This window comes from Equus przewalskii, chromosome 18, assembly GCF_037783145.1.
Source record: "Equus przewalskii isolate Varuska chromosome 18, EquPr2, whole genome shotgun sequence".
In the NCBI taxonomy this organism is placed as follows: Eukaryota; Metazoa; Chordata; class Mammalia; order Perissodactyla; family Equidae; genus Equus; species Equus przewalskii.
The window spans coordinates 44,792,642-44,812,926 of NC_091848.1; the positions used below are offsets into that span (position 1 = coordinate 44,792,642).

At 33.6% G+C, this 20,285-nt stretch overlaps 1 protein-coding gene and 1 long non-coding RNA gene across 39 annotated transcripts in view; one reads left to right on the plus strand and one right to left on the minus strand.

Annotated features, from left to right (window-relative positions):
• ZBTB20 (zinc finger and BTB domain containing 20) overlaps positions 1–20,285 on the plus strand; it is a 746,442-nt gene that overhangs the window by 85,348 nt on the left and 640,809 nt on the right. The window lies entirely within an intron of this gene.
• Positions 1,318–20,285, minus strand: part of LOC139076912 (uncharacterized) — a 131,762-nt gene continuing 112,794 nt past the window's right edge. Inside the window, exon 4 of the long non-coding RNA XR_011528946.1 lies at positions 1,318–6,127. This is a non-coding gene — a long non-coding RNA (uncharacterized lncRNA). The remainder of the gene's footprint in view (positions 6,128–20,285) is intronic.

Consider the following 20,285-nt stretch of genomic DNA (forward strand, 5'->3'; position numbering starts at 1 on the left):
CTGGAGTGTCTATATTAACATCAGAAAAAGTACACCTCAGCACAGAGAATATTGCCATAAATAAAGAGGATATGTTATAAACAAAGATCAATTACTCAAAAGATATAAATGTCCTACATATGTATACATCTAATAACAGAAGTTCAAATAATTAAAACAAAAACTAATAAAAATGAGAAGAAAAATAGATAATTCTACTTGGAGATTTCAACACTCTTAGCAATTGATAGAGTAAATGTACAAAACAACCAGTGAGGATGTAGGACACGTAAGTAACACTAAGAATTTGACTTGCTTAGCGTTTGTAGAATCTTACACCCAATAGTAGCAAAATACACATTCTTTTTAGGTACACATGGAACCATCACTGAGATAAACTATATGCCGGGCAATAAAAGAAGTCTCAATCAATATTAAATGATTGAAATCATACAAATATGTTGTTTATACACAACAGAATTAAATTAAAAATCAAAAACATAAAGAAATCTGGAAAATTTCCAAATATTTGGAAATGAAGCAACATACTTCTAAATAACCCATGGGTCAAAAATCAAAATCATCAGATATTTGTCCTTCTGTAACAAAATCACCAGTCCTTCTGTAACAAATTACCACAAACTGGATGGCTTAAAACAACATAAATTTATTCTCTCATAGTTCTGGAGACCAGAAGTACCTAAAATCTGTACTGAGCAGAAATCAAAGTGTTGGCAGGAGTGCAATCCCACTGAAGGCTCGAGGAAAGAGTATATTCCTTGTGTCTTCCAGCTTCTACTGGCTGTTAGCATTCCTTGGTTTGCTCCTTCTTCACATTTTCTGTGCGTCTGTATGCCAAAACTCCCTCTGCCTTTTTCTTATAAGGATGTCTAGGATTGCATTTAAAGCCCACTTAGATAATCCAGGATAAGGTTCTCCTCTCAAGATTCTTAATTATAGCTTTTCCCACTAAGGTAATTTTTACCCTTTTGTCATCTAAGGTAATATTTCACAGATTCCAGGAATTGGGATGTGGACATATCTTTGGGGTTATAGTTCAACTCACCAGGGAAATCTGAAAATATTTTCAACAAAATTATAATGAAAATGTAAAATATTAAATATTTTTGGATGAAGCTAAAGCAATGCTTGGAGAAGCATTTATAGCTTTAAATTCTTGTGTTAGAAAGAAGAAAGATCTACAATCAATGATCTCAGCTTCTGCCTTAAGGAGCTAGACACAAAGATGGCAAACTGACCACAAAGTAAGTAGAAATAAGGAAATAATAAAGCTAGAAATAAAGTAAATGAAAATATATAAACAGAGAAAAATAAATGAAAACATAGCTTTTATTTTGAAAATATGAATAAAATTGATAAACTTTTAGGTACACTGATCACACAAAAAAGAGAAATGCAATTGCTAATATCAGTAATGAAAGAGGGAAATCACTACAGATCTTATAGATATTAAATGAATAATAAGGGAATATTATGAACAACTCTATGGCAATAATTCAGTAACTTAGATGAAATGGACAAATTTCCTGAAAGTCATAGTTAACATAATACTCATTGATGAAAGACTAACTGCTTTTCTATGAATATAGATAACAAGGTTATCATGTTCACTACAACCAATCTTATTTAACATATTCTGGAAGTCCTAACGTGCAATAAAGCAAGAGAAAGAAAGGCATAAAGGTTGGAAAGGAAGAAGTAAATTTTTATTTATTCACAATGGCATGCCCTTGTTTATATAAAACAAGATTTTATATAAAATCCTTATAAATCTACAAAAGCTACTACAACTAATAAGATAATTTATCATGGTTGCAAGATATAAGATAAATATACAAAAATCAATTATATTGCAGTATGTTAACAACAAGCAATTAGAAAAGGAAATGTGCAATGTTTATAATAGCATAAAAATCAAATATCTTCAGGTATACAATTAACTGTCTCTGTATAGATAGAACATATACTTATGGATATATGACTTGTACATTAAAAACTAACGAAATATTACTGTGAGAAATTAAAGATAACCTAAATGTAAGGAGAGATAAACCATGTTCATGGATCCAAAAACTCAATGTTGTTAACAATGTTGATTCTTTCCAATGCAATCTATAGAATCAATGCAATCCTAGTTAAAATTACAGTAAACTTTTTGTAAAAATTGACAAGGTATTTCTAAAACTTATCTGGAATTGTAAATGAACTAGAGTAGCTAAAATAATTTTTTTAAAACAAAGAGCAAAGTAGAAGGACTTACTTTACGTGATTTTAAGACTTAATCTAAAGCAGCAGTAATCTAGATAGGATGGTTTTGTACAAAGATAGATATATAGATCAATGCATAAGAATAGAGAAGCCAGAAATAGACACACACATATATGGCTAGGAGATTTTTACAAAGTTGCCACGATAATTCAACAGGAAGAGAAAAGTGTCCTTAACAAGTGATACTAGTACAACTGGTTAAATGTAAAATATTTCTGGAAGACAGGAGAAAATGTTTGCACCCTTGGAGTAGGCAAAGCTTTCTGAAAAAGGCTACTGAAAGCATGAAACATAAAAGAAAATGAAAGATAAGATGAACTTCATTGAAATAAAATTAAAGATTGGCTCTTTGAAAAATGAAAAATAAGTCATACTGCAGGAAAATAATTGCAATACATATATTTGACAAATTGTATTCATAATATGAAAAAAAAACACTTTCACCCAATAAATAAGAAGATAAACACTGCATAAAAAATGAAGAAATATTTAGACCCTTCACTAAATAAAAGAATGATCATTAAGTACATGAAAAGATGCTCACCACTTTTAGTTATCAGATAATTGCAAATTAAAGCCACAAGGAGAATACCACTACATACTCAATGGGATAGCTGAGATTTAAAACTCTGACAATACCATGTGTGGCAATGATATGGAGCAAATGAAATTCTCTTTCACTGCTGATGAAAAATTTAATATGCTACGACCACTTTGGAAGACAGTTTGTGACTATTTCTTATAGAATTAACCATACACTCATCATAAATCCAGCAATTCCTCTCCTAAGTGTTAATCCAAGAGAAATGAATGTGTCCACCTGACAAACTTGTAAATGAATGTTCATAGCACCTTAAATTCTATTTTTTTATTTTTTAATTTTTTTAGCTGAGGAAGATTAGCCCTGAGCTAACATCTGTGCCAACCCACCTCTACTTTATATGTAGGTTGCCACCACAGCATGGCTGACAAGAGGTGTAGGTCTGCACCTGGGATCCGAACCAGCACACCCAGGCCGCTGAAGTGGACCATGTCACACTTAACCACTATGCCCCAGGGCTGGCCCTGGCAGCTTAATTCTTAATAGCCTAAAACTGACATCAACTCAAATACCGTGCATTGATCTAATGAAGGAAAAATGTGGCATATTTATACAATGGAATACTACTCACCAATAAAAATGAATAAACTATATGCAAGAATTTTATAAATGTATTACTGAGGAGAAGAAGTTAGACCCCAAAGAATAAATGCTATATTAATTCAATTTACATAACATTCTAGGACAGACCAAACTAATCTTTAATGACAGGGAGCCTGGGCCTGGAAGTGAGGATGGAGTATTGAATGGGAAGGGGTACAAGGAAACCTTTATGTGCTGATTGAGATGTCCTATATCCTGATTGTAATGTGGTTATGTGGGCCTACATGTTTGTCACAATGCATTGAACTGTATATTCACAGTGTGTGCATTATTGTGTATGTCAGGTTCATATTAATAAAGTTGATTTAAAAAATTGAATCTAATCTTAGGGTGCATTAAAAGAAATATATTGTCCTAGTCAAGAGAGATGCTTGTTCTAGTGAAGATGAATGTAGTTGCAATGGCAGCTCATTCACCAGAGATGTTGGAGAAGGAAGAAGGGTGATGAGATGATGTTTAATTCTGTAACTCGATAATAATTTTGAAATTCATGACTATGTAATTGGAGTATGAATACTTTTTTATTCTCAACAGAGAATTTATACAAGTACCTACTCCAGAATAGATAGGCTCAAAGGGTGCTCCAACAGAATACATCAAACTCTTTGAGGCAGTAATTAGAACACAACCTAATGTTATGTAGCTACTTCTCATTTCAAATTGTACTGTGAAGTAAAAGAGGAAAAATTATTTCTTTTTCTACTTCTTTTCTTCTTCTATTCTTGTACAAAGCCCAACACCCTGTAAGGAAATATTGGTAAGCACTGATGTAAATTTTATACCATAAATTTGAGGAGGTAAGATTGGCTATGAAAGAGCTAGATTGCTGTATGATTTAATTATCTGGATATAAACCTAGTATTCCTCCTAATACTCTCCTCATACCCATAGATAGCATTATTTATAGTTCTGTATATCTATTTATAATTTTTGAAGAGAAGACACTTTTTAGAAAACAAAAATTTCAACACACAATACATCTTTCTATTAACTAATTAAAAAAACTCAGCAACAGAAGAGGCATGTTTGTATTTCAGGGATATATGTGTATCATTGTACAGTATATATGTGACTCTGCATACTTGTGTGGTCATTTCTTTAGGATAAAATCATTGCCAGGTCAAGGAGGGGCACATACTACATTGTGGTATGTAGTGCCAGGGTGCTCTTCAGAATTTCTGGGCCTGTTTACCCTTTCCTGGGGTTGTGTTAGTTTCTCCACCCTCTCATAAGTACTAAATATTTTCAATCTAAGCTAGGTAAAAAAGTGACACTTTCTAGTATTTTAGTGTCATATTTCCTTTATTTTTTGAGCATCTCTTTATGTTTATTAATCATTTGAGCTTTTGTGAAATTCGTATTCACTTATTTTTTTTTAAATTTTACTTTAAGAACTCTGTTTCAGGGGCCAGCTCAGGGGCATAGTGGTTGAGTTTGCATGGTCTGCTTCGGTGACCCAAGGTCCACAGGTTCAGATCCTGGGTGTGGACCTACACACCACTCGTCAAGCCATGCTGTGGCAGTGTCCCACATACAAAATGGAGCAAGATTGGCACAAATGTTGGCCCAGCAACAAGCTTCCTCAAGCAAAAAGAGCAAGATTGGCAATAGATGTTACCTCAGCACCAATCTTCCTCACCAAAAAAAATTTTAGTAAAAGGAAAAAAAAGAACTCTGTTTTACACCCTCCCCCCCAACATACATACTCACTCATATATCTCATTACTTTGTAAGCCTCTGTTTTAAAGATACTCACTTTTTGTCGTATATCTATATAGTATATTGTTACCTTTTTGTCATTTGACTTTTAACTTTTGTATAAAATCATTGACTCTGCAGATAGTTTCCATTTTTGTGTAGTCCTATCTCTCAATATTTTCTTTTAAGATTTCTTACCTCGGCATTATTCTAAGGAAAATTTTCCTACCTCGAGGCTATAAAAATATTTTTAGTATTTTCTTTTAAAACTTTTACTGTTTCATGTTCCATAGTTAATTTTAATTTGCAATTCTTATTCTAGTATATGAATTTCTTCCCACTTAGCTATTGAAGTAAACGTGAGCTAGCAAAACATGGTATGAAACATGGTAAATTTCTGTCATTAATAATGATAATTTTCTTATGTTATAAGATTAATATAGAAATAATGACATTTATTGAGCTTTTACTGTCTGCTAGGCATGATGTTTTCACATTTTTTATTTCTACAAAATGCTATGGTTAGATAGTATGTGCATGATCTCATAACAGTGAAGAAATAGATTGAGAGAGCTAGATAACTTACTTCATTCCTCATAGTGAGTGTGAGCTATCTATTGTCATATAATAAATTACCCCAAATTTAGGGACTTAAAACAACAAGCATTTAATCTCCCATTATTTCTGTGGGTCAGGACTTTGGGATCTATTAGCTGGGTGGTTCTTGTTCAAGAGTTTCTTATGAGTTTGTGGTCGAGACCTTAGCCAGGGTAGCAGTCTTGTGAAGACTGGAGGATCTGGTTCCACGATGGTTTACTTGCATGGCTATTGGCAAGAGGCCTCAGTTCTTTGTTGACTGTTGATTGGAAGCCTCAGTTCCTCACCACAGAGGTCTCTCCTTAGTGCTACTTGAGTGTCCTTATGACATGGCAGCTAGCTTCTTCCAAAGCAAGTGACCTGAGAGAGAGAGAGAGAGAAACTGCAAGGAGGTAGCAAAAGTTTGTGACAATTAAAATTGCTTTGTGGCTGTATATATTAGTGATAGGAAAAGAAAAGCCAAGAAGCTGAGACTTGCATTTTGTACATGGCTCTGGTCTCAGGGAGCCTCTGGAATGTTCACGTGTTGTCAGGAAAACATGAACTCCCATAAAAGTTCTGATTTCCAAAGAAACTCGACCTTGAGGTTAAAGAACTTCAACATGAACTATTATGAGAATTGGAGCAGGTTGTAATAGTTCTTATAACTAGTTTCTATGCTTTTCCAATGCCTGTAAAGCATTATAAGAGTAAAATTATGGAGTGTGAAAAGGATAAAGTACTAAGAAAATTCAGCAAGATTGTGTAACTTTTTTCTATTTTATTTTATTTTATTTTTTATTGAGTTATTGATAGGTTACAATCTGTGAAATTTCAATTGTACATTAATGTTTGTCAGTCATGTTGTAGGTGCACCACTTCACCCTTTGTGCCCACCCCCCACCCCACCTTTCCCCTGGTATCCACTAAACTGTTCTTGGTCCATAGTTTTAAATTCCTCATATGAGTGGAGTCATACACAGATTATCTTTCTCTTGCTGGCTTATTTCACTTAACATAATTCTCTCAAGGTCCATCCATGTTACTGCAAATGGAATGATTTTGTTCTGTTTTGCAGCTGAGTAGTATTCCATTGTTTATATGTACCACATCTTCTTTATCCATTCGTCTGTTGATGGGCACTTAGGTTGCTTCCACGTCTTGGCTATTGTAAACAGTGCTGCAATAAACATTGGGGTGCACAGGACTTTTGGGATTGCTGACTTCAGGCTCTTTGGATAAATACCCAGTAGTGGGATGGCTGGATCGTATGGTAGTTCTATTTTTAGTTTTTTGAGGAATCTCCATACTGTTTTCCAATGTGACTGCACCAGTTTGCATTCCCACCAGCAGTGTATGAGGGTTCCTTTTTCTCCGCAACCTCTCCAACATTTGTTGCTATTAGTTTTAGATATTTTTGTCATTCTAACGGGTGTAAGGTGATATCTTAGTGTAGTTTTGATTTGCATTTCCCTGATGATCGGCGATGATGAGCATCTTTTCATGCGCCTATTGGCCATCAGTATATCTTCTTTGGAGAAATGTCTGTTCATGTCTCCGGCCCATTTTTTGATTGGGTTGTTTGATGTTTTGTGATTGAGTTGTGAGAGTTCTTTATATATTAAGGATATTAAGCCTTTGTCAGATATATGACTTGCAAATATTTTTTCCCAGTTAGTGGGTTGTTTTTTTGTTTCAATCCTGTTTTCATTTGCCTTGAAGAAGCTCTTTAATCTGATGAAGTCCCATTTGTTTATTCTTTCTATTGTTTCCTTTCTCTGAGAAGGCATGGTGTCCGAAAAGATCCTTTTAATACTGATGTCAAAGAGTGTACTGCCTACGTTTTCTTCCAGAAGCCTTATGGTTTCAGGTCTCACCTTTAGGTCTTTAATCCATTTTGAGTTTATTTTGGTGAATGGTGAAAAAGAATGGTCAATTTTCATTCTTTTACATGTGGCTTTCCAGTTTTCCCAGCCCCATTTGTTGAAAAGACTTTCTTTTCTCCATTGTATGCCCTCAGCTCCTTTGTCAAAGATAAGCTGTCCATAGATGTGTGGTTTTATTTCTGGGCTTTCAATTTTGTTCCATTGATCTGTGCACCTGTTTTTGTACCAGTAAGATTGTATAACTTTTAGGAATAATTGTTGTGATGTTAATAATTCCTCTAGGGGCCAATCTGGGAGCCATTCCTAGTTTGTTTTAGGCTTTTGTAGAAATCAGAGTGTCAAGTCAACCACTTCTGTGTTATGCAAGTAATTGTTGCTTGCGTGATAATGGATGACTTTAAATACTACTTCTGTTTTGGCAAATAATTAATTATACATTGTTAATTTTCATTTGAACCATGTAGACCTAGTCTTTAAAGACTAAACATAGAACATGATTTAGTGTTCTAATGGAACACTTGAGTGGGAAAAGATTTGGGTTTGGATTCTAATGCTACCAAACAGCTGCAAAAATCTCAGATAATTCATATAATCTCTCTGAACCTAAGTTCTCCATTTTTAATATTAGGGGTTGGGCGAGAAACTCACAAACTTGTTATGATTCCAATTTTTGACCTTAATTAAATTAACAAAGCTTAAAGCATAGTTAAACCTTATGACTCTTATGGGTTACTTCAGCCCTTCCTTGGAAAGACAAATGAAGAAGAACAACCTATATGGAAAGTTGGAGCAGTCTCTGTTATTGCTCATTATGAACAGATCATTTGATATTTTTATCTTAATAAGAAATATTTTCCTTCCGGCTATTTCTCTATAGTTTATTTCTTCATCAGTTGAGTCATAGGCTTTTTGTCTTGGGTATAGGAAAAATACTGTATATTTCAACGCCTCATATGTTAAAATTCTGAATATTTGATTTTACAAAGCAGATATTGCCTAATGGAAGACATTTGGCTATGATTGTTTCTACAAAGTAAATAACTAAACATGAAAGCCCAATTTAATTGAAATTACAATTATTAGTAATTTATGGTAAAGACTGTGATTTTTTTTGAAATGTAGTGCCAAACTGATGACAGAATAAACCAAATAAAAACTTTGCAACGTATTCTGATAACCATACATTCTGTTACAGTCTATTTTCATCTTTTTTTCTATTTGTTTTTGTGGAGATACATATTGTATCTCTTAGAAGTTTGATTCAGAACTTAAGTATAATGGACTGGTTCATAGGACATCGAGATAATTTAAGTAAAGAGGAAAAATGATTCTTAGCTTTCAATATGGAAATTCCTGAATTATAGAATGAATATATACTGCAGTGAAAGGATGAAATACAGTGGAATCTTATCAATAAATATAATTTAATATAAATAGCATATTTAATTTACACAAATTTAACCATAGATATTCATTGAAAGAAAAAAAAGGAAATATGTATCTAATACATATTCCACTGAAATGAGCTCGAGCTCGTTAGTGAGCTCATCACGCTCAGAGTGAGATAGGAGGACATGGCTGGCTTTGATCCCTGTATTCTTCTCACGTGAGCATCTTGCCTTTCTGAATGATTCTAATGTGTCTAATATTATATGACACTTAAAAAACTATCCCAACACCCCTTAAATCAGTCCAGCAACTTCCTATGGTGTTGAATTGAAAGATAAAGAAAAGAAAACAAACAACAAAAAACAGTTCTAACGATGAAGGAAGAAAAGGCTCTGTTGAATTTATAGAAAGAAGGTGTATAGTCTCCAATGAGCTACACCTTTTAAAGGGATAGATCAAATGATTTAGATTAGTGTTTCTCTTTTTTGGAGTTCACATGAAAACAACATAGACTTTGTTTTGAACTTCTTTGTCTGTATTACAATATTTAGTTTAGGGAAGAATCACTATTCTCGAAAAGAGAGCCAGTTACTACCCAAATGAGAGATTCATGGGCATAGATTTTACCATTCACATTGGTCTTTATTGTAGATTTTACTTCAGAGTAATAAAAATGGAATAACCAGAGAGATTGAGTAATTATAAAGATTTTAAAATTTAATTAAAAACCCAATTAAAGAATGAAACATTATTAATAGTAACTAAAAATGATCCTAACCTCAAAATGTTGACAGTGCTTGGGATTCTAAACACTTTTTTCCTCTGAAATTTCTACCTTTTACATTTTCTAAACTTCTTAGAAAAGTATTTATAGTTTTATAATTAAAAATTAAATATATTTCAAAATTATAATAAAACTCTCAGAAATTTAAATTCATGAATTTTTAAATTGAATTAGGCTTTTTATTTATTTGTATGTATGAGATAGTCAGTGGTAGGAATGAAAGCTTGACAAGCTTCTTCCAAACAGAAAGTTCTTTTTTTAGTTAAACTTTGCAGGAGGAAAGATGGTGAATTTCCATTTAATAGTAAAACATAATTCTAATCTCGTCTTTTTTGACTCCATATTTCTTTAGTACACAAAATAATGCTGTGGTCCAGGCACTGCCAGTTTTGAAAGCTTTGGTATTATCAAACTCTGATTAAGCCTCATCCACTAATATATCACTAATTTCAAATTTATGATAATTGGAAAAAGAACTTTCTGAAATTTGATTTATGAAAAAGGAGTTTGTGTAGCACATTTCGATTATGAGCAATATTACCAGAATAATTTCTAGCCTAGTTAGGAGAACAAAATATCTTTAAGATATTACTTTAGCAACATTAATTTCTATTCCAACGATTAATTAACAGTTTACTAGCCTGTAGATTCATTTAAGAAAGAACCTCTAAATCTCAGTCCTGGCCCCTACCAGCTTTAATCTGCCAGCCGCGACACTCTGCCCATCCATCACATCTTAGCTTAAACATTGCTTCCTCAAGGCAATCTTCTTGAGCAGATGTCGGGTCCCTTTCTCAAATGCCATCACAGAATCTCATTTTTTTCTTCCAAAATCTTTGCTCTACTGATAGGTATGTAATCATCAAATCAAAATTTGGCCAAGCTGCTTTAAGCTTAAAGCTTTAGCGTTATAAAATTTCAATTAAATCATTTATAATTTAGATACCACAATTTGGATTTTTTGAGTATTGGGACAGAAGTTTATACCTGAAATTGGAGACAGTACTTGAAAATGATAGAGCAACATTTAAAAATCAGTATTCTATAATATTGTCTTCCTTTGATTCTGGATTGACTTTAGCTTTCTGTTATTCTAATTGAGTTTTATACTAGTGTTCATTTTATTACCATCCTTTTATTGTTACTCTTTCTGTAGATAAAACTACATAGTGATATTCTAACCATATGTCCATATCAGTTAGCATATTGATCATAGCCTTTAATCAGACCTGGCATCTGTACATAAAAAATTTTGTTGAAAAATTCCCTAAGTTTACATCCCAATTAGCCTATATTTGTGAGATCGTATGTGCTTGACTACTTATGGCAAGGATTATGGAAAGGGAAATAAAGTCAGGAAACCATTGTGAGATGCAGAGGATCAATCTATGTATGCACGTGTTCCCATTATCTTAAATTGTAAAAGGTATTATAAATTGTTTTTACATAAAAGTGTTTGATAATGTAATACTAGTTTTGGTTTCTAAGAGAAGGTGGAAGACAGCTTAATTCACTCATTAATTTATTTAATCATACATTTATCAGATTCCATACATGCCCCCAAATAAGATAACTGATTATAAGTCAGTGGAGTCCCAACTTTATCATGGAAAAAGAATCTTTTGGGAGGAGCTTTGGATGCAATAGAAAATGTTGACTTATTTAACTTGCTAATTTAGAAACATATGTATAATTAAAAATAATGTCATATCAAATAATATTTTAATTTACTAATATTATTTTTTAATCCTAATTTTTTTTTCTTGAGGAAGATTTGCCCTGAGCAAACACCTGTACCAATCTTACTCTATTTTTTTCTTTTGTATGTGGGTCACTGCCACAGCACAGCTGCTGACGAGTGGTGTAAGGTCCACGCCTGGGAATCAAACCTGGGCCAAAGAAGTGGAGAGGGTCGAACTTAACACTAGGCCATGAGGCAGGCCCTTCTATCCTAATTTTATAAACCAGTTTTATTCAGATTCTTTCCATACATTTTTAAAATTAGTATCATTTTCAAAGTTTTCTAAAGCACATAATCTTAAATTTTATCTGTTATTTTAGTTATAGCATGTTTTAAATCCAGGTGTGATACAGGCGCTTAAAATTTCTCTAGAAGATGCAAATTCTATTTGCATAACAATAAGAGATTGTTTTTAATGCTTGTCTCTTAAGTGTTTATTTATGACCTCTATGGTGTAACCATATAACTTTTTCTCTTCTAAGTGATTTTTGAAAGCCTTATTTACTTTGGCATCTAATATTATCAATTGTGGATAAAATTGCCAGGAAGAAACACCAAACTTGTATTAAGTTTTTTTGCCTCCATTTTTAACTATACTATCAGAATGACCTGTCAGACCATTCAAAACCAATACTGATAAATGTCATTTCTAGCTAATACATTTTTCCCAAATAGTACCTTGTTGTTTAAAATAAAGCAACTGGGAGTGCACCCCATAATAGGGAGCCTCTCTTTTGAGAAATAATATTGAGTAAACAGTTTGCTTTATATTCTGAAATATACTATATTTAGTCAAAATGTCCTACTTGTCTAGATGCTGGAGATATAAAAGTAATCGCCAAATACATCCTGTCCTCAAAGAACATATGGTATAGCCGGGCAGACAGCAGGTCATCGCACATTTTCAATACTGTACAGTGACTACTATTGAAGCAAGTTACCACAGAGAGGTACATAGGCCTATGGGGGGGCACCTAAACCAAGCCAGGGAAACCTTCCTGTTGGACATGATGGCTAAGATGGCACTAAAAATGTGAATTGTAATTAGCCAGAGGTAGAAATGTCAATGGTATTGTAGGAAAAGGAAATAGCTTGTCCAAAAGCCTGGAGGTTGGGAAAAAAAAGAGTGTGTGACAGGTTCATGGATGTGCAGAGACTTCAGTATGATTGGAGTGCAGTTTGCAGGTGAGAATGTGCATACTTGTGAAAGATGCAGTTGAATAGGTAAGCTAGAACATGAGTGGATTTTTATAAATGCCTTTTTAAATAGAAATCTTTAAGACATAGTCTTTTGTAGATCACACAAAAATTTGCTATTTTAAGACAAGTATTTAAGAAACACTCAATTAAAATATAAATAAAAACTCAAAAATAGTCGCATCTTTATAAACAAAGGAAAGATCATTGGTTTCACTTCCTATGTGTGTGAGCCAAGACTGGTGGATCACCTTTCATAGTAGTCCCTAGCACAGAAGCTCTGTGAGAGCAGCAATTGTGAATTTGATTCATTTTGTGAAGCTTCTGGTTGCTTTCAAAGGTACACAGTAATAATCATCTCAACATTTGTTTTAATTCAACCAAGATTATTTATTTTACCTGAAATGACAGACACTTCTGTTAGGATATTATTATAGCTATCTTTGTGATTTATCAATATAAGTCTTATGAACTGAAGGCCCTGACTTTGGCATAGGACTTAAACCACATTAAGTAGGCAGGCCTTGAGATGGTCTCGAAATGGGATGTTGCACAGGCTTTTGGGGGAACTTTTCTATCTTAGCCGAATAATTCAGGAATGAAAGACTAAGTGAATTGAAATAGAAATAATAGATTTTTCTTGTGTGTATAGATATACTTCAAGTAAAAAGAGGATTAGTATTTGATATAGAAAGTGCATCAGCTATTAATATTATTTGTTTTGTTTATTCTGATATCATGATCATTCTATCTCTAGAATCAGGAAATAGCCTCAGTTTCAGGTAACTGCATAGGGAATAAACCTTGTAAACACTCAGTTCCACCATATATAAGGTAAGCTTATGTGTGAGAGCAAGCTGTTCACCACCAATTAAATCATTATTTGTTGTTGTTGAGTAAATTATGACAACATTCTGACAGCTTCAGATTCTTCATGTTTCTGTTTCCTAGAAAATATAATAATTCCAACCATATATAATAAAACACTCAGAATTTAATAACTAGAGAAGTACGTTATAGTCTGTACTCTTGAGCATATATTTTTTTCTCAGGAAATTTTGGTTGCAATATGTATAGAGTAAGTAAACTCAGCAGAAGAGCAGGAGGTAGCTTCTGCATGTTATATTTGTCCACCATACAAGCTTATAGAAAATCCATATTTGGGGCAGAAATATCTGGTATTCCTAAAAGCAGAATCTCTTACAATGTCCCTTTAATGAGTAGAAACAAAGTTATTAGCACTTCGGACATTATTTCAATACTGCAATAGAAAAAAGTGAAGAATTGGTGAAAGATGATAGATAGCAAGGAAGCAGGAAGGACTTACTGGTTTTGAAAGAACCTGCATTGCATATCTGTAATCTTCATTCTTCTTGATTCTCTGTCCTACCCTCCTAAGCCTCTCATTTTGCATTATGTTCAAAGAAGTCGTGGTACAGTGACTGAAGTGTGTAGCCATTAGAAGGCGGAAATTTACATGAGGATTTGCATCTCCAAGTGGCACACACATGTATGAGCTTGCTGTAAAAATAAAACGAACATTTAGAAAGAAAATCTAGTGGAATCATATCCACAATGTGGTCTTCTGTTTTGCTTGTTTGTTTGAGCTATTGCTCAAAAGAAGTCCTTTTCAGATGCCATCCAAGCTATTTTATCCCAAGGAAGCCACATTTGGACAGACTAGACTGTGCCTCTGAGTTTTATTACCCAAGAGATCCATTGAATCTGATCACGGCTGGTGTTTTCTTTCACGATGTTTCATAGTAAGGTATTTGGATGAAGCATGTTTTTCAGTCACAGATGAAGGCAAGGAGGATTGTTTATGATGTGACTGGGTTGCTATTCCTGAAAGTTTCTCCATTACTTAATACTTTTTTTATTTGTAGTAAAGAGTGGTCTTTGCTGCATCACCTGTCCCAAACCAGCCTTCTAGTTTTTGTTCTTTATAATAGTGTTCCCCTAATTTGTTGCTTGTGGACCTGGCAATTTAGGCAGGGGCCCAAGAGTTTTGGTAATTTTAGAGAAAGAAAAAGCAGTGAAATAATTTGGTTCACATTCATTTCAAACATAAGAAATTATGTTTTCACAAACTTTTGTACTTAAAGTTCACATATATATTACGTAGACAGCTTGTCTCAACCAATAATCAGTTAATAGGATACAGGATGTGATATGTCTTGGCTAATATACTTTTATATAACTTGCAGATTATTTATATGTCTTAAGTTTTGCATTATTTGTTGTTACTTTTCTGTTATATTCCCAATTCACAAAAATATATTAGTAGTTAAAAATAGGTCATGGAAATATAAAAATATTGGTGAAAATTTTAACTAAATAATTTGCAATAATATTCTAAATATTAGTGACTATTCTGGAGCAATACGGAACATGCGTTTAATATATGCTGAGAAAAATAAATATGCAGATGTGACTATTTCATGCAAGCAATTTAAAAAGTACAAGTAGAAAAGCCCAATGATGAATTTCTGCTCCCATTTCCTGGTGTGTTGGTTCTCAAACTTTGTCAAAGAATCAGAGGAAGCAATTGAAGAGTTTTTGTCATTTTTAATGCTTTCTGGTACAAACTTGATGACTTTTGTTGCCAAGGTGAAAAGATCAAAACTACAAAGGCTTAATTCACAGTTGCACTCCTCAAAGCAAAAACAGATACAAGTAATGCACAAGATTGCTTTAAAACTGGTAAATCAACCTTCAAGGTCGTGACAAATATACTTAGAAAAGTAGAAGAAACTATTGATAAAATTCCTTTATCAAACCACATTGTTGGATTTGGATTATATCAACATATTAATACATTGTGGAAAAATAGATACCATCTGATATATGTGCTAGTGGATAATTAAATTTTAAGTTGGGAGGTCTAAATCAGCTCTTGGCATTTGTGCTGAGAATAACTGGAAAAGAAGTGCTTGGTGACTTTTTTGTTCTGCTTATCACTAAAAACCCATATTCTACAATAGAGATTTGTGTTTGTTTGTTTTTAATAGTTATTTTCTGAGCTGTGATGTTGACTGGAAAAATGTCATTGTTACAGTATGGAGAACCAGTTTTGCCCATACAAGGGCAAAACCCATTTTTTTTTTTTTTGTTATATGTGAATCAAAATGGTTTCTCTTGAAAGCCAGTTCACAAGCTACGTTGGCAAGCATGAATGAGGGATGAGAGAAATATTTCTTCATAATACTTATAACGCCTGTATAGAGTTTCCTATATTTGCAAGTGGACTTGTCAAGTTGTATATATCAGTTCTTAAGTAGCTTTAATTTATTAATTTAAGGTCAACATGATTTTTTGTCGAGGTAAGAGAGCAGGATTTCTTTAGAATACAAACTCTGATGCAAATGGCTCCATGATCACTGAGAATATGAGTCTTACCCAACGTTTGATGTGTTCTTTCATTTTGGAGGCAAGGGATTGATGCTACATTTTTAACATGCCAAAGGATGGATGAAGAATCCATTCTTCTCAATATTCCAAGTTGAAACCTTCAGCTTTTGAGGTTTGAATAATTGTTGACTTAGCATCTGACACATGCTGAAGGTAGTCCCCAACGAGATGCGCCAGAACCTCAGGCTTAACGGTTTTTACAAATTATCCAAACTACCTGACCGAGCCACCTCTAACTTGCTACCAACCCCAAAGACCTGTGACTGTAAGTAGTGATTCTTTGATCAGTTAAAAAAAAGTAATTTCTGGGGCTGGCCCTGTGGCTGAGTGGTTGAGTTCACGTGCTCCGCTGCAGGCGGCCCAGTGTTTCGTTAGGTTCGAATCCTGGGCGCGGACATGGCACTGCTCATCAAGCCACGCTGAGGCAGCGTCCCACATGCCACAATGAAGAATATACAACTATGTACCGAGGGGCTTTGGGGAGAAAAATGAAAAAATATAATCTTCAAAAAAAAAAAAAAGTAATTTCTTTTCTGCGTAAAATTTTACTTGATCTATGACTCAAACAATTTGTCATTAAGCCAGATAAAGATGATGAAAGATTGTAAACAGTAACATCTTCTAAATGAAATTGGTTGCTCATGTGTTTGAACCCTCTTTAAGCGGTCTAGCAGAACTCAACAGTTTGAAAAACAATCTTAGAATCTTACAATATGAGAAGAAAGAGTAGAGAAAAATATTCAGATTAGAATTTGAATTTAGGGGAAAAATATGGAAATGGTGGGGAAAAAGAAATATCTTTATCCTGAAGATTTTTTCCTAACTTTCTGAAAGGTAGGATTAAATCCTATAGTCATATCCCCTTTCTCTCTTATTTAGTTTTCTTTTCCTGTTATAAACTTCTTCCTTATTAGTGATATTCTGAAGAATTTATAGCACTATGAATTCAACTGGATTGATCAGATTTTAGTTGCTTGCCTGTTTTTTTCATTTGAGAAAGTGTAAAGTCAGTGCATACAATAAAAATATCAGTAGACAGATTTCTTCTGTACAAATGTAGTTTTAGAAAAGTGTAGTTTCTTTGTGTTTTTAATGGATATAAATTTTATATGTTTAATTCAAATGAAAATAGCTCTATTGTTTTACTTATCATAAAAGTGATGTATGCTTATTGTGGAAAATTCAGCTACTGCAAAAGAATTATATAAACCAAAGAAAAATCACCTCTCTGTTTTAGTGTTGTAAATATGCATATATAAATATATACTTATGTTTATATGTACATATAAATAGGATCATATGCAGCATGTTTTGTCGTTGGTTGGAATTTGATGTAGAAAAATTGGAGAAGAATGTTCAATGTGACTAACTTAATGAATGGATTGATAAGCTCTTACAGGAAATTGAGTGTTGGATACCACAGAGCTTTTTGTGGTCCTTTGTGTGGCATGAGGATATTTCAGTAAGGGTAACGTCTATCAGAGGAAGCCCAAATATGATTTGCTTTTCTCCTTCTGTTTCGTGGGTGTAGCACATTGCTTGCTGAGGTTGATGTTGAAAGAATGTTCTTCCTTCTTAGTCACAGGCACACCGTTTCCCTTCTGTAGCCCCAGTAGGCTCTACCCGTGCAAAGCACAAGAGCTCTAATAGCAGCAGCACCCACAGATATTTGGGCGCATACAGAGTCACTGTTCTAGGTTCCTTACGAGCATTATTTCATTTAATCCTCACAATAGCCACATAGTGTAATCATTATGCCCATTTTGGAGATGAGGAAACTGAGACTCTCATAGGTTAAAAGTAACCTGTGTTCTTAATAACTCTGCTAAACAGTCGACCAAAACAAATGCTCTTCCAGGTATACTTTAAACTTGGCTCTACCACCTGTGAGGTGATCAGTGTAGAGTGTGGCTCTGGCATGGGGATGTTTTAAAAGATTCCAAGTGATTCTTTGGGTTGGCCATGATTGGAAATCACTGACACAGATAAGGGCCAAAGTAATTTCATTTTCCACAAAATTTTGATAAATACTCATTGAAATCCACAAACCAACATCATTCAGTGTAGCTGTCTTTTATTATTATTATTCTTTTATTTTTTGAAATGTTGTTTATTTTGCTTTTCAGATTAAGCAGATAATGAGACTGAGCCACATTAGGTTCCAACTTGTCATCTAAATTCTGAAGCTTGGAGTAAAGTTTGTGTGCTTCCTAGAACTGAAATGCCTGCCTACCTCTATAAATGAAATCCAGCTTTATGGATTAAGTGACTTTTTTTTCTCACTAGAGAAAAAAGGAAGGTAAACCTGGGCTGGCCGGCAGCAACATGCCAATGCTTAGTCTTAAATGATTTGAAACCCCTTGTAAAGTAAATCCTGAAAATAGAGCTTATAAATTCAAGGAAGTAGACGTAATAGAGAAAGAATAAAGAGACAAAGAAAATGTGCAGTAAAACTATATCTCAAAACCACTCCTATGTGGTTGACGGCCTCTTCTTTTCTGGTTCCAACTACATTTTTACAATTTGTTTAAGGACGTTATAAACTCGTTCAGAAAATATACTTTCAGAGTTAAATGTTTGTTTTTAAATTTACCACATAAGAAATGTACTGATTTATTCTGATATCATAGAGAAGTTATAAGTCAAGATTTGAAAAATTGTCACCCTGAGACTGTAATGTGTAGAAACAATATTTTCAGGGTAACGCAAGGAAAAGAATGTACATTTCTAGAAAGATGCACCAAAAAAACTGGGAAAATCAGAATTTCTAGATATAGAAGTTAATAAAAAATTTCAAATGACATATCCTAAGTTAATTTTTTTTCCCTTTATGTTAAAACCCAAAATTTAGATTTTGGCCTGCCCTGGTGGCATAGTGGTTAAGTTCGCACATGACCTGTGCACCACTCATCAAGCCATGCTGTGGTGGCATCCCACATAGAAGAACTAGAAGGACTTACAACTAGGATATACAACTATGTACTGGTGCTTTGGAGAGAAAAAGAAACAAAAATAAATAAAAAGAGGAAAACTGACGACAGATGTTAGTTCAGGGCCAATCTTCCTAAAAAATAAGTTCGATTTAAGTTTGGATCACAACACTTACGATCAAAGATACTAATCCCTATTCTTTTGCGTAACTGTTTTGTTTGTTTGATTGTAAAAATGGAGTATGATGATAACGCATGGAAAAGATGTAGCATCTTGGTGTGGATGTCATGGACATTTTTCAAATTTGCAAAAAAAAGTTACCTCTCACTGCTAGAATAAACTCTCTGAGAATGGAAAAACTCTTTATTCTCATAATCCAGGATGAGTTATTATAGCTTCCTCCCCTTAGGAAATAGAGGGAGGGAGACTTTTTATACTACTAAGTATATGATTTCACTGTTAAGTATTCAAACTTTTGTGCCTAATTTTAAGGGTATGATGACTGTGGGGCAAGCAGAATTGATTTCTCCATAAGGAATTTATAGTCATTGAATTTTTTAGGTCTTAAGTTACAAATCATTTCTGTGTTTCTTGCTAGTCATCTCATCAACAAATTATCACTCCAACCAAAAAAATGAAAAGAGCTTCCCCAGTGTACATTCCCTGGTGGCACTAAATATTGGTCATCGTTTTCTTTGGCATGCAAATTCTTCCAAAATAATTCTCGGAAAAACATGCAATCCAATTTATAGTGTTTGCATTCTCTTTCCGTTTTTCACAGAATTGTATAGAATCATTTGGTTCTGTCGTCTTCTTGTCTTAACCTTGTCCTAGTTCACAACTGTTTTTCACTTGTGAAATATGACAAAGTGAACCAAGGACTGGACTTATAATCAGAAACTAGAGGTTTGGTATTGGCACTATCATTTATTAATTGTAACATATAAACTGGGAAAGTATTTTTAATTTATATGAGCCTCAGTTTCATTCCTGGTAAAATGGGAAACGTAATTTTTGTTCATATGATCATGGCAGAGATCAAGGCAGAGAGGAGAGAGGATGAATGTGCAATGGCTTTACAAATTTTAAGTGGTATACACATATATGTATTATTATCTAAAAATAAATAGAATCTTCTGCAGGAGAAATTTAAAAGCACATTGAACTCAAAGTTGTACTCTTAATTTCATCTAGATATTT